Source organism: Penaeus vannamei, chromosome 27, assembly GCF_042767895.1.
Source record: "Penaeus vannamei isolate JL-2024 chromosome 27, ASM4276789v1, whole genome shotgun sequence".
Taxonomy (NCBI): Eukaryota; Metazoa; Arthropoda; class Malacostraca; order Decapoda; family Penaeidae; genus Penaeus; species Penaeus vannamei.
This window is the reverse complement of record NC_091575.1, coordinates 26,124,019-26,139,018: the sequence shown is the minus strand read 5'-3', so window position 1 is coordinate 26,139,018 and position 15,000 is coordinate 26,124,019. Positions and strand designations below refer to the sequence as shown.

General features: G+C 36.5%; 1 protein-coding gene across 4 annotated transcripts in view; it reads left to right on the top strand.

The window, feature by feature from the left end:
• LOC113806665 (neuronal acetylcholine receptor subunit alpha-7-like) overlaps positions 1–15,000 on the top strand; it is a 143,170-nt gene that overhangs the window by 20,859 nt on the left and 107,311 nt on the right. The window lies entirely within an intron of this gene.

The following is a 15,000-nucleotide window of genomic DNA, read 5'->3' as shown; positions in this document are numbered from 1 at the left end:
AGGGGTTCTTGAGGTGTGAGGTGGGATTGTTGGGGAAGTTTTGTGAGGTTTGTGTTGAGGAGAGACAAAAAAAAGAAAAGAAAAAAAAATTATATATATATATATATATATATATATATATATATATATATATATATATTATATATATATATATATATATATATATATATATATATATATATATATATATATATATATATATATATATGTATATATATATATATATATATATATATATATATATATATATATATATATATATATATATATATATATATATATATACATATATATATATATATATATATATATATATATATATATATATATATATATATATATATATATATATATATATACATACATATATATAATAAACCATAAATAAATGAATAAATAGATGAATAATATTTACTTATTTTTTTCGTGAAGGATATTTTGGGGTTAGTTAATGAGATGAGTTGAGACTCATGGACAAGATTGAATAACAGGTTAACAAGGAAAGTTGGAATTTTTGAGTCATGAGGGACAGCGTGCATACATGACTGGTAGATTTTTTAAAAATCGTATTTTCATGAGAGATTTTGTGAAGATAAAATGTCAGATTAATGAGGTAAGAGAAGACTTATGAGAAGTGCTTTTTCATGAGTCACTAGATTCTCGAGGGAATGTTATGAGTAAATAAAGGGCAATTTAACGCGAAGAGTTTAACAAAACTAAATTCATAAATCTATTGAGTCAATTGAGAGTTGGGACGTAAGGGTGATAGATGGGAATTTATGAGGGATGTTGTGAGGAAGTTTGCCATATATATGGACAATAATGATTAATCGTTTTATGATTTTTTGTTCTTTTTTAGCGAATAACTAGTCCGATTTTGCATTATACATGTATGGTTACGAAGGCAGATATGAGGTTGATTACGTGTGCGGTAAATGTATGTAAATAAATTCTGCTTTTTCAGATGTAGGATATTATTAAGAATTACGAGGAGAAAGAGAAAGCAATTATATAACTTGTGGAAGATAAGGAATATAATACTGTTTATCATGAGATCTGTCTGCTGTTAAGGAATGCAGGGAGACTGGATGAGGACACTAATAAATGATAAAAACGTGGATAATTAGAGGAAGAATGTAAGCACTAATATGCATAAAGTGATTGTAAACACAAGACGAAGATGGATTCCAAAAGAGGTTAAAAAAAATAATAAATAGGAAAAAAATAATAAAACCGAGGTGAAAATAGGAAGTGAATGAAATAATCACGAACATGTGAAAATAGCAGAAAATAAAGATTTTGAAAAGGAAGGAAAGAAGAGAAAGTTAATAGTAAGATAGTGGGTAGGAAGAAAAAATTAAAGCAAGGAAGGAATAAGAGAGAAGGAAAAGAGAAAAGCAGGAAGGAATTCACGAAGGTGAGGAGCAGAAGTTGGAATAGAAGGGAAAGACAAAAGGTAGAAAAAATGAAGGGGAAGAGAACGGAAGTGGAATTGGATGAGGAAGAGAAAAAAATAATAAAACACAGAATAACAAGAAAGATAGAATAAAAAAGATATCAAGAAAAAAAATGTAGAAGAAGTAGAAGGAAAAGAAAAAAAACGACATATGAAAGAGACCCGAGGAAGAAACCACAGACCGAACCAGGTAGAGAGGAAAACATATAAAAAAAGAGCGAAAAGAAGTACGACGAAAGAGAATGCAGAAGAAAACGGAGGAGGAGGATGCAGTAAAGGGACATTTTCGACAGGAACTTCACGTTAATAGTATAAGTTCTGCGAATGATTAATGGCTCTTGAGGCGGCTTGGGAAGAAGGAAATAAAAAGGATGTTTGTCGTAGAAAATGGACGACCGAGATGGAAGGAGGCGAAGGGGGAGGAAGAGGAGGAAGGGAAGGGAAAGTTAGTGTAAGGATACTGATGTGGAGGAGGAGGTAGGAAAAGAGGAGAAAAAGGAGGAAGAGAAGGGAAGGTTAGCGTAAGGACACTGACGGGGAGGAGGTAGGAAAAGAGGAGGTATGAAAAGAGGAGGAAAAGGAGGAAGAGAAAAAAAATAAAACACAGAATAATAGAAATAGAAAGTAAAACAGATATCAAGAAAAAAATGTAGAGGGAGTAGAAGGAAAAGGGAAAAGGTTAGCGTGAGGATACTGAAAGGGAGGAGGTAGGAAAAGAGGAGGAAAAGAGGAGGAAGAGAAGGGAAGGTTAGCGTAAGGATACTGATGAAATGAAAAGGTAGGAAAAGAGGAAGAAGAGAAGGGAAGGTTAGATTGAGTATACTGACGGGGAGGAGGTAGGAAAAGAGGAAGAAAAGGAGGAGGTGGAGGTGAAAGGGTTAGTGAGTGAAATGAAGGAAGGAGAGGGAAAAGGAGGACATGGGAGAGAGAGAGAGGATAATACAAGTCAATGAGGAAGAGGATGAGAATGTCAGGGAAGGAAGAACAGGAGAAGGAATGGGTTAGAGAGGCAAGAGGAGGGGAGAGGGGGGATAAGGAAGAGAGGAATGAAAAGGGGAAATGGTGGAGGAGAAAGGATTGTTGGCGACGAAGGGAAAGGAAGGAGGAAGGAAAACGCAAACCGATAAAGGACTGAAGGAGGAGAAGAAGATGAAGGAGAATAAGAGGAGAGTGATAATGAAAAGAGGGAGAAGGTGCAGAATGATAAGGAAGAAAAAAAAAAGATAGAGAGGAAGAAGAAAAAACAGGGAATGAGGAAAGATGAGGGAAAATGAGAGGAACATTGAAGTCAGTGAAGAAAAAAGGAAGGAATGATGGAAGAAGAAGAGTGAGAGAAAGAAAAGGAAAGAATGATGGAAGAAGATGAGTGAGAGAGAGAAAAGGAAGGAATGATGGAAGAACAAGAGTGAGAAAAAGAAAAGGAAACAGCGTTGGTAAAGATCGAGGAGGAAGAGGCGGAACTGGAGGTGTTGGAGGAGAAGAAATAGGAAGAGTTAATGGAAAAGGAGTAAATGGAGGAAGGAGATTAAATAGAGCAGAGAAAGCAGCGGAGCCAAGGGAAAGGAAGAGACCGATGACTAAAAAAGAGAGAAAGAGAGAAAGAAAAAAACGTGAAATGACGATAAAAAGAAAAGAAAAAGAAAACGAGAAAGAGAAAGCATGAGAGCGTAATCATAACAAATAAATAAATCCGAAAAAAACAACAATGAGACCATAAAAAACAATAAAAAATAAAGCCGAAAAAAATCCTAAAACAACAAAAAAACAAACAAACAAAAAAAACAGTACCTTAGGCTTAGCGAAAGGAGCGAGAGAAGAGAAGAGAGAAAAAAGACTAGACTTTGAGGGGAATATTGATTCGGAGTGACGAATAAATAATTGCGTTAAGCTGCTTCTGGTAGAGATAAGGAATAGGGACTCGAGTTGGAGAAGATGGAGCAAAGCCGATTAGATTAGATTATCAAAAAAATAGGCAAAGTTGGCTTGGTGTAAGGCGTAAGAAACTTGATTAAGAAGAAGTGTACTTTTTCCGGAAATAGAGGGAAGGGAAGGGGAAGGAGGAAGGGAGGGAGGAAAGGAAAAGGAAGAAGGGAGGGAAGTAGAGGGATGATGGGAGGGAGGGAAGGAGAAGGAAGAAGAGAGGGAGTTGAAGGAGAAGGAAAAAGAGAGGGAGGGAAGAAGAAGGAAAAAAGGAGGGAGGGAAGGAGAAGGAAAAAGAGAGGGAGTTGAAGGAGAAGGAAGAAGAGAGGAAGGGAAGGGAAGGAAGGAAAGGGAGACTTACACAGACAGCAATATAGATAAAAGGGAAAAGGGAAATAAATGGAAGGAAGGAAGAGAATGAAAGGAGAGAGGGAAGTAGTAGGAAGAAGGGGGAACAGAATGAAAGAAAGAGACACACAAATAACAATTTAAGTAAACAGAAAAAGAAAAGAAAAAAAAAACATAAGAAATAAAGAGGGGAAAATACTCACATTTTTCTTCTCTCGTAGCAGTGACTAGCATTTAAACCGTAAGTATGTGCAGTATTGCCAAGACGACTGTAAGTGGAGATCAAGAGATTGAGCTAACTGTGGAAGTAAATAAGTGAAGCCCTGAAATGCTGGAGAGGGAGAACTCTAATTTAGTTCGGCTTAAAAGGTTACAATATCTCTCTCTCTATATATATATCTATTTATTTGTATATTCATCTGTCTATCTATCTTTCTGTGTATCTGTATATTTGTCTATCTGTCTCTGTCTGTCTATCTGTCTAGCTAACTATCTCTCTATATACCTATCTGTCTATCAATCTACCTAAGTATCTATTTATCTATCTACTGTATCTTTCTCTCTATCCGTCTCTTTATCCATATATCTTTCTCTCTATCTGCCTCTCTTTATCTATCTATCTACCTACCAACCGATCTGATAATCTATCTATTTGTATATATAATTTACATCAACTTGTAGATTACAGGGCTAGGTTTATGGGCTATGTTGTCTGAAAAGAGTTCAATCTGCAGTTAAATGTAAAATGTGAAAGGGTACACAAAAATTATATAATTTTCGTTTTAGATTTAGGTATAATTTTCGTTTTAGATTTAGGGTTTATTAGTTTGTACTGGAGAGATTAAATGCACACCGGTATGTACGTGTACGCAACCTGCAGACAGAAACCTACACAAACGCAAACACACACACACAATCATTAACAAAAAGAAAAACATCCTGTATGGTATTATCCTTACATATATTCATGTGTAAGTACATACATGTACATACTTACACATACTTAAAGCAGATGTATGCACATATGCCTCAAACAGTAAATAAAGAACGACTGACGAACTAAGAGGAAAAAAAGAAAGAGAAAAAAAAATAGGCCTCATTTTTTCCGTCAGATTTGGACTCGCTCGCCAGCTGTGCCGAGACGGAGTGACGTGAGGGGACTGATGAATGGGTTAATGGGGACGGGATGAGGGGAAAGCCCACCGTCGAGAGTGTTGGGTAATGGAGGCTGAATGGGTTTAGTCCCTCGGCGTCCCATTTTTCCAGTAATGGGTTGGGTAGTGTGGCAAAGTCACGGAAAATGTATAGGGAAAATGCTGGGAGTTCTAGACGTGAGGAGAGAGAGGGGGAGTTAATGCTTGAATAGGAGTGCGTAGGGATGGGAGAGAATGAGTTGTATGAGGAGGTAGGCAGAGGCTGATTCCGTGACGTTTTCGTAGAAATGAAAGAGAAAGAAAAGAGACATGAGTGGTATTGGGAATAGATACAATTCTTAAAACAAACACACACACAAAAAAAAAAAAAAATCCACTAATATTCGTCTTTGTCAGCGTATCATGATAAAATATGATCTTGAAAGCACTTTTCTTATGCTTATGTTTATAAAAAACAACAACATACACACGCAAAAAAGTGTTAAAAAACAGCCAAATAAAAAAACAATAACAACACGAAAAAATACATACAAATACACGCTCACGAACGATGATGTGTGTGTATGCACAGCTTAATACATACACAGGAAGCTAATACTGAAAGACATTATAGCGACGTGAAAGATGACAGATTAATGCTTAAAGCTGATGGATGATAAAGTGATGCCATAAGATAATGTAAAAGACTGTGAGATAAGAGGGAATTACCTAATAGTTCTGCTAATGAAGATAAAGAGATGGAGGAGATGCTTATCTATTTAAAATGACGTCGATGTGGTGTTAAAGAAGGTACACAAAGAGGAGGAAAGGGAGAAGTAGAGAGAATATTAGAAGGATCATTAGTGAGAGGGGAGGAAATATAGAGGAGAGAGAGAGAGAAAGAGAGAAAACGACCATGAAGGGAGAAGAAAATGGAGAGAGGGAGAAAGAGAATAAGAGAGAGAGGAAGCGAGAGAGAGAGAGAGAGAGAGAGAGAGAGAGAGAGAGAGAGAGAGAGAGAGAATAAGAGAGAGAGAGAGAGAGAGAGAGAGAGAGAGAGAAAGAGAGAGAGAGCGACCATGAAGGGAGAAGGAAATGGAGAGAGGGAGAAAGAGAATAAGAGAGAGAAGAGAGAGAGAGAAAGTAAAAGAGAGAGAAAGTGAAAGAGAGAGATAAGCCGTGTGCCATTGGAGACAAAGACAAAGACAATTACTATAGATGATAAATGAACGCGGCGCTGCAGGCAAACGATGCTTGCTACATGAAGATTGATGACAAAGGGATTGGGAAATAAACGCAGAATATAAAATCACATAAATCATATAAAATCAACAGATATTAAGATATATTGGTGATATTGAAACGGATTTCGAGACACGATTATAACATGAAACAGTAATATCATTCATGAAGATTCAACACAGATGATAGTACTTTGGGGGATGATGTTCACACGTACGAGTCAGGGAAATATGATGATGGTGAGGGTGACAGGAGGAAAAATAGATGAAGGGGGAAGAGGGGTAGGTGACGAGAAGAAGAGGGTAAGTGGGAAGATAAAGAGAGGGGAAAGACTCTTCATACTACGGTATCTGAATGCGCAGATCTTATATTCATGTATGTACATCCCTTGCGAGTGGGAAAGTGGCTTATTTTACCCCCACTTACTCCTCTATTTCCCTTTGTTTCCCCTTTCCTCTCTCTTTGCTCCTGGTACCTGTTTCTTTCCGTCTCTGTCCACCTCCTTTTCCCTCCCATCTCTTTCATTTTCCTTATAACCCTTTTCACTTACACTATCATCTCCTTCCTTTCTCTTATCACTCGTGTCTCTCTCACTATCTTCTACGACATTTCCTGTATCACCTCTTCTACTTCTCCCTATCCTCTCCTCTCTTTTCTTTATCACCTCTTTCGCTTCCTCTTATCATCTCCTCTCTTTCTCTTATCACTCGTTTCTCTCCCACTGTCTTCTACGACATTTTCTGCATCACCTCTTCTACTTCTCCCTATCATCTCCTCTCTTTCCTTTATCACCTCTTTCACTTCCTCTTATCATCTCCTATACCTCCCTTATCCTTCGTCACTCTCTTCCTACTGATCCTTATCCCTCTTCGTATCCCTCCCCCCCCCCCTCTCCCGCCTCTCGTCATATCCCTCCCTTCCAACTTCCGCTTTTCCTGGTGCCCTCCACTACCCCCTTCCGTCCCTCCTTCTACCCCTCCCTTCCCCTTCCCTCCCCTCCTCCTACCCTTCAAGCCACTAATAGTACCCTATCCTATCCCTTCCCATCCCCCACCCTCCTCCTCCTCCTACCTCTCCCGTCTCCCCTAGTACTTTCTCCCATCCCCTCCCATCCCCTTCCCACCTCCTCCTCCTCTTACCCTTCAAGCCTCTCCTAGTACCCCCTCCGACCCATTCCCTTCCATCCTCCCAGCCCTTCCCTTCCCCTTCCCTCCCCTCCTCCTCCTACCCCTCCTCACTCTCCTAGTACCCCCTCCGACCCACTCCCTTCCATCCTCCCACCCTTTCCCTTCCCCTCCCCACCCCCCTCTACCTTATTCCCTCAGGGTGCTTAAGCAACGCCAAAAGAGTGTAGAATTTCACCCAAAAGAAAATCCGCTTAAAGAGAAAATTCCTCCTAAAAGAAAAAGACTGACAGTTTTGCCGGCTATATGGCCAAGCATTGTAAGGGCGTAATCGGCGTCAAAGGCGTTAAATAGACGACATTTTTTTTTTTTTTTTACTTTTTTTCTTAGAAAAGAGAAGCTTAATGTTAAAATAATCCGGAGTACTTATCTTTTTTCTAAAAAACATGAAAAATATTCGATGAACAAGTTTCATAAGGAAAGATGTTGTAGCATAAAAAAAATACCGCTTAATAAATATAGCAAATTATCCTTATGCATACAAAATAATCAATAATGATGGCAGAGAAATAGGAATGGCCAGAGTGACACAAAAGATGATAATTATGATAACAATATTGATAATATGAGTAATAGGAGTGGCAGTATTAGGAGGAAAATAATGATGATAGGAGTAGGGTTAGCGTTATGATTATCTTAAACCTTACTATCATCATTATCATTACCATCAATAATTTTACTATAATTATTAGAATTACTTCTGTTGATATCATGAATATTGTTATTATTATCATTATACTTTTCTATTACTATTGTTATTATCATTATTAACATTATTATCATCATCACAATTATTATTATTATTATCATTATTATTGTTATTATTATTATTATAATAATTGGTATTATTATTATAATTGTTATTATTGTTATTATTATAATTATCATTATTATTATTATTATTATTATTATTATTATTATTATTATTATTATTATTATTATTATTATTATTATTATTATTATTGTTGTTGTTGTTATTATTATCATTGTTATTATTAATAATAATAGTATTATTTCTTATCATTATTATTATCACTATTATTATTATTGTTATTATCATCATTACCATCATTATTAGAATCATAGTTTTTTTATTATTATTATTTTACTATTATTATTATTATCATCATTATCATTATTATATTTATAGTAATGATAATAATTATCATTATTATGATAATGATGATGATTACTATTATGATTATTATTATTATTTATATTATTATTAATATCATCATCATTATTATTATCATCATCATTATTATTATCATTATCATTATTATTATTATCATTATAATCATCATTATCATTATCTTTACTGTTATCATTAGTATTTTTATCATCATTATGATAATGATGTTGTGATGATAACCAAATAATAATAAAAATTATCATAATGATAATGGTAACAATTGTATTAATAATGATAATGCTAGAATTAGTAATAATAATAATAATGATAATAATAATAATAATAGTAATAATAATGATAATAATAATGATCATCATCATAATAATAGTAATATTAATAATAATGATAATAGTAGTGATGATAATAATAATAATGATAATAACAATATTACAAACAATAATAATAATATGAATTTTGATGATAAAAATTGCATTGACAATAATGATAACAACAATAAAGAAATTAGCAAGATATTACGGGTGCAATGATAGTAATAGTAAATGTGAAAGGAAAATATAACAGTAATAAGTTAAAATCCATAGAAATGATTGGAAAATAATGAAAAGGAGATCCAGAAGGTCTAACGAATCTAAACGTTATATTTAGTATGATATTACTGACTATCAGAAAAGAAGAAAAATAAAAATGGGAAAAAAATTAATAACACATAAAAAAGTAGTTAGGAACTGCGTGGAGTAAGTGAAACCGGGCGGCAAATAACCGTAGAGTTTTGCACGGATATTAAAATGCGCATTTCCTCTCTAATTTCTTGATCATTTTTTTCTTATTATTATGTCCACTTGGCAGTCATAGGATACGTACGCCTTGTGACTATCATAAGAGAAAAAACAGAAAGAAAAAAGATTTAACATCATATAAAAAAGTAGTTCAATCCTGCTTTGAGTAAGTGAAACCGGGCGGTAAAAATCCGTAGAGTTTTACGCGGGATATTAAAAGACGTGTTTCTTTATATTAACATCTATTTCATCATCACTTTTCTATACGATTGTGTCTATTTGACGTTCATTAAACACGTTATCATTCTGACTATCAAAAAAGAAAAAAAGAAAGAAAGATAAAACATATATTAAAAAAATACGAAAAGTAATTCCGAACTGCGTGGAGTAAGTGAAACCGGGCGTCAAACATCCCTAGAGTTTCGCACAGGATATTGAAACGCGTACTACTTAAATAAAAATATCTATTTCTTCATAATTTCTCCATACGATTATGTCCATTTGGCAGTCATTAGACACGCAATCTTTGCGAGAAGAAAGAATGGCTCACCCTTTTAATTAATCTTTGAGCTGGCTAATATCAAAGGAAAGTTCAGCTGATATTATGAGTCGAGTCTTCGTTTGATGTCTCGCTCCCACGTTTCCACTTCGCGTGTGAACTATTCCTTACTCTTTTCTCCCTTGTCTTACACCTTTTTGATAGGAAGACTGGCATCGTAAAAGAAAGAGAAGAAGTGTTGATGTGATGTTAACGTATATACCTAAAGAAAAAAAAAGGATAGTTTAATTGGTATCTTTGTTATGTTCTTTCCTTCCTTAACTCTAGTAATATTATGATGATAGTAAAGCTACCAACGGCAGCAACATAAAATTCATGTTAGTAACAACATAAATTTTAACATCAAATCATAGTAATGATTATGTTGATGGTTAATAAACATGATGATAACGATTAAAATGGCAATGATAACGAGGATGATAAAAGATTATGGTATTAGTAATAATCATGATGATACTGGTTATTGCAATGATTATAATAGTAATAAAAATCATGATCATAATGATGCTAATGATGGTAAGGATGATAATGAAAAGGATGATGATAATAATAATAATAATAACAATAAAGATAATGATGTTAATGATAATGATAATAATGAGAGGATAATGATAACAATGAATGTAATGATAATAACGATGATGATAATGGTGATAATAACATTAATAGTAAAAAGGATAATAACAGTAAAAATACTGATAGTGAAAAATAGATGACAATAGTAGTAACGGGTTATAATAGTATTTAAAAAAATGATAGTAATGATACCCATACGAATAGAATTCCAGGGTAGAGAAAGAAAGAAAGGAAAACAGGAGGAGAAGAAAAGAAAAAAAATAAATGTGTCGCGAGGCGCTTCAACGTCGCGTAAAGAAGAAACTTTTGGCCAAGAATCTTGAACAATGTGCTGATTATGGGTTTTCAGGAAACTTTCCATCAGTCGCCGTTTGCGTGTGCGCGAGGTGGGGAGGGGAGACAGGGGGAGGAGGAGGGGAGGGAAGACAGGGGGAGGAGGAGGGGAGGGGAGGAGGGGGTTAGGTAGAGGGGAAGGGGAGACAGGGAGAGGAGGAGGGGAGGGGAGGAAGGGGTCAGGTAGAGGGGGAGGGGAGACAGGGAGAGGAGGAGGAGGTGAGAAGGAGGGATCTATAAGGGAAGGGGTACAGGCGGGGGCGTCAGGAAGAGGAGGAGGGGGTCAGGTAGTGGAGGAGGGGCGACAGGGAGAGGAGGAGGGGGTCAGGTAGAGGAGGAGGGGAGACAGGGAGAGAAGGAGGGGGTCAGAGGGAGGGATCTAGAGGAGAGGGGGTACGGATAGGGGTCAGGGTGGGGGTTCTAGAGAGGAGGGGAGATGAAGATAAGGTAGAAGGGGAAGGGGAGATGAAGGTAAGGGAAAAGGGGGAGGGGCGTTGAGTGTTTGAAGGGAGGGGAGACAAGGGTACCAGCTGGGGTACAAGGAGGGGAGACATAGACCCAGTGGGGGTGAGGGGGACGGGGCCCGGGACTTATGTAATGCCTGTAGGGGGGTGAGGGGATGGGTGCTCCTGTACTGGGGAAGGGGGGGGGGGGGAGGAGGAGTGAGAGGGGCAGGAGGTAGGAGGGGAGAGGGAGTTCTGTGCCGGCGGTGAGGGATGAGTTGGTGGGGAGGGGGAAGGGGGAAGGGGGAGTAAGCGGTGAGGGATGAGCAGTTAGGGATGAATTGGTGGGGAGGGGGGAGGGGGAGAAAGAGGAAGATCAAAGAGGCAAAAAGTTATAAAGAAGGATGTGGGGGAAAGGTGAGGAAGGAGGGAGGAGAGAAATTAGGTGAGTGGGGGGGGGGGGGAGATAACAGGAGACGGAGAAAGGCGAGATAAGGAAGAGCTGTAATGCGAAGGAATGGAAGAGGAGCAGAAAGGGAAAGAAGAGTGAAGAGGGGGAGAGAAAGGAAGGAAATAGTAATAGGAGAAAGGAGGGAAGAGAAAGGAAGAGGAAAAGAAGAGAAATGAGGATGTGATAAAAGAAAACAAACAAACAAACGGAGGACACTAGAAGAGAAGAAGATGAAAAAAAGAAAACAGAACGGAGAGGAAGAAGGGGAAACAAGTAAAATAGGGAAACAGGAAAAATAAAAAGCGGAAAGTATGAGGAGGAGAGAAAATACAAAGGAAGAGAGAATGGGAAGAGGAAAATATGTGCTAGAGAGGGATGAGTAAAGGAATAATGATGATAAACGAAAATCAGAAAAGAGAAAGAAAAAAGAAGTATATAAGAGAGACAAAAAGAAAGAAAGAAACGATGCAGAGGAGGAAAAAAATAAAAGAACGAAAGGACAAAAATAAAACAAAATAAAACAAAATATAATAAAGGAAAGGAAGAAAAGGAATAGAACAGAGAGGAAAAAATGCAGAAGAAAAGAAAAAATAAAGAACAAACAGACAAAAACAAAAACATAAACCTAAAACAAAGAATAATAAGAGAAAACAAAGAAACAAAACAGAACAAGAAAAAAAAAACACGAACGAACGAGGAAGAGGAGGAACGACGCGAAGAAGAGGACGAAGGAGAAGGCAAAGTCTCCGAGGCTTTGATCTTCCTTCTTAACTATTCCGAAATTCATAGGGATTCCGACGTCCTCGAAGGCACACGCGTCTAAGCTCTTATTTTCCTTTTCTTCTTCTTCTTCTTCTTCTCCGTTATCTCTTCTTCTCCCTTTTGTTATTTATTTCTTTCATTTTTGTTGTCTATCTTTGTTTTTTGTTATTTTCTTCTTCTTCCTCTTCGTTATCTCTTCTTCTCCCTTTTGTTATTCTTTTCTTTCATTTTTGTTGTCTATCTTTGTTTTTTGTTATTTTCTTCTTCTTCCTCTCTGTTATCTCTTCTTCTCCCTTTTGTTATTCTTTTCTTTCATTTTTGTTGTCTAATTTTTGGTTATTGTTTTTGTTGTCTATTTTTTTCTTCTTTTTCTTTTCCGTTAACTCTTTTTCTCTCTTTTATTATTCCTTTCTTTCATGTTTGTTGTCTATTTTTTGTTTTCCTTATTTTCTCACTTCTGTTATTCTTTTCTTTCATTTTAGTTTTCCATTTTTTGTCTTTGTTATTTTCTTCTTCTTCTCCGTTATCTCTTCTTCTTTTTGTTATTAATTTCTTTCACTTTTGTTGTTTATTTTGGGTATTTTTTTCTTCTTCTCTGTTGTCTCTTCTTCCTTTTGTTATTCTTTTTTTAATCATTCTAGTTGTCTATTTTTTTGTTTTTCCTATTTCCTCATACTCCGTTATCTCTTCTCCTTTCTGTTATTCCTTTTTTTCATTTTAGTTGTCTATTTTTTATTTTGTTTTACTCATCCACTTTCCCTTTTCATCAGAATTTATTATGATTTATTGTTGTTATATTTTTTTTTTTTTTTGTTTTTTTTTGTGGAAATAGTGATGGAGATGATTTGCTTTGTCTTTTTTCTTCTCTTCTTATTTTCCTTTCATTCATTTTTGTTCCAGTTTTGCCCGACACTTTTTTTAACAAGGTTCATCATGGCTTATTGTTATCACATTGTCCACCCTGTTCTCTCTTCATTTCCCTGTGTCTTTATTTTCTTTCATTTTGTATATTTTTTCTTGCTTGGTTGCGTGTAGTCTTACACATCTACACATATTTTCCTCCCTCAAAAATTATCATGTCTTACTATATTATATTGTCTCTGTGTTACCCTCTTTGAAAAGATTGTGATAATAATGACATTCTTTGTTATTATTCTCTCTTCTCCTTTCATTTACTCTTGTTTCTTTTATATTCATATTTTGTAACAATCAGCTTTTTACTTTCTTTTCTTTTTTTCTTTTATTTTTTTACTCTTGTTTCTTTTATATTTCTATTTTGTAACAATCAGCTTTTTACTTTCTTTTCTTTTTTCTTTTCTTTTTTTACTCTTGTTTCTTTTATATTTCTATTTTGTAACAACCAGCTTTTTACTTCTTCTATTTTTCTTTTCATATCAATCAGATTTTGTCTTCTATTGTCGCATGCAATATATGAATAGACACACACTTTTTCAACAAAATTTGTTCTAGCTAATTATTACCATGTTTTCCTTATATTGTCTTTGTGTTGTCCTCTGTGAAGAAAAGAAAAACATGTGACATTTTTTTATCGAGCTGAAGAGACACAATAAAAGCTCTTGTCACCGAAAGAGACTAGGGAAAGTGACGAGGAAAATAGGAACAGGACAAGGCAGTCAAGGTTGCTGGAGACTAGAAGGAGGGAGATGAGAGAGAGGAGGAAAAGGGAGGATGGGAAGAAAATGAAAGAGGGAATTGAGGGAGAAGAGGGAAGGAGAGTTGAGAGAGAAGAGAAAAAAAGGATTTGAGGAAGAAGAGGAAAGAAAGGAAAGGAGAATTGAGGTAGAAGAGGCAAGAAGAGTTGAGGGAGAAGAGAAAAAAAAAGGAGAGGTGTTGAGGAGGAAGAGGAAAGAAAGAAAAGGAGAAACAAGAAGAGGAAGAGGGAAGTAGGAGGAAGAGGAACATGGCTTGCACTGTCAGAATAATCCAACCGACGCCCACTTAATCCTTGCATGATTCATACACACTAACGTCGGGATAATCCAAGGCCTTATGTTAGAGCTCCTCTTCTCTGAGTGACAGGAGAGGAGCGGAAGGAAGAGGTAGGAAGGAGAAAAGGGATGGAAGAAATGGGAGGAAGAGGTAGGAAAGAGAAGAGGGATGGAAGAAAGGGGAAGAAGACGAAGAAAAGTAAGAAGTAGCGGAGCGGGAAGAAGAGGTAGGAAGGAGAAGAAGGATAGAAGGAAGGGAAAGAGGGAGAGGTATGGGAGGAAGAGGTAGGAAGGAGAAGAGGGAGAGGAGTGGGAAGAAGAGGTAGGAAGGAGAAGAAGGACAGAAGAAAGGAGAAGAGGAAGAGGAGTGGGAGGAAGGGATAAGAAGAAGGATAGAAGGAAGGAGAAGAAGGAGAGGAGCGGGAAGAAGATGTAGGAAGGAGAAGAAGTATAGAAGGAAGGAGAAGAGGGATAGAAGAAAGGAGAAGAAGAGATAGGAAGAAGACGAAGAAAAAGTAGGAAGGAGAAGAGTGGGAGGAGGAGGGTAGGAAGAAGAAGAGGGATAGAAGGAAGGGGAAAGAAAAGGTAGGAAGGAGAAGAAGAAAAGTAGGAAGGGGTAGAGTGGGAGGGAGAGGTAGGAAGGAGAAGAGGGAGAGGTATGGGAAGAAGGGTTAGAGGAGTGTGAAGAAGATAGAAGGAGAAGAAGGATAGAAAG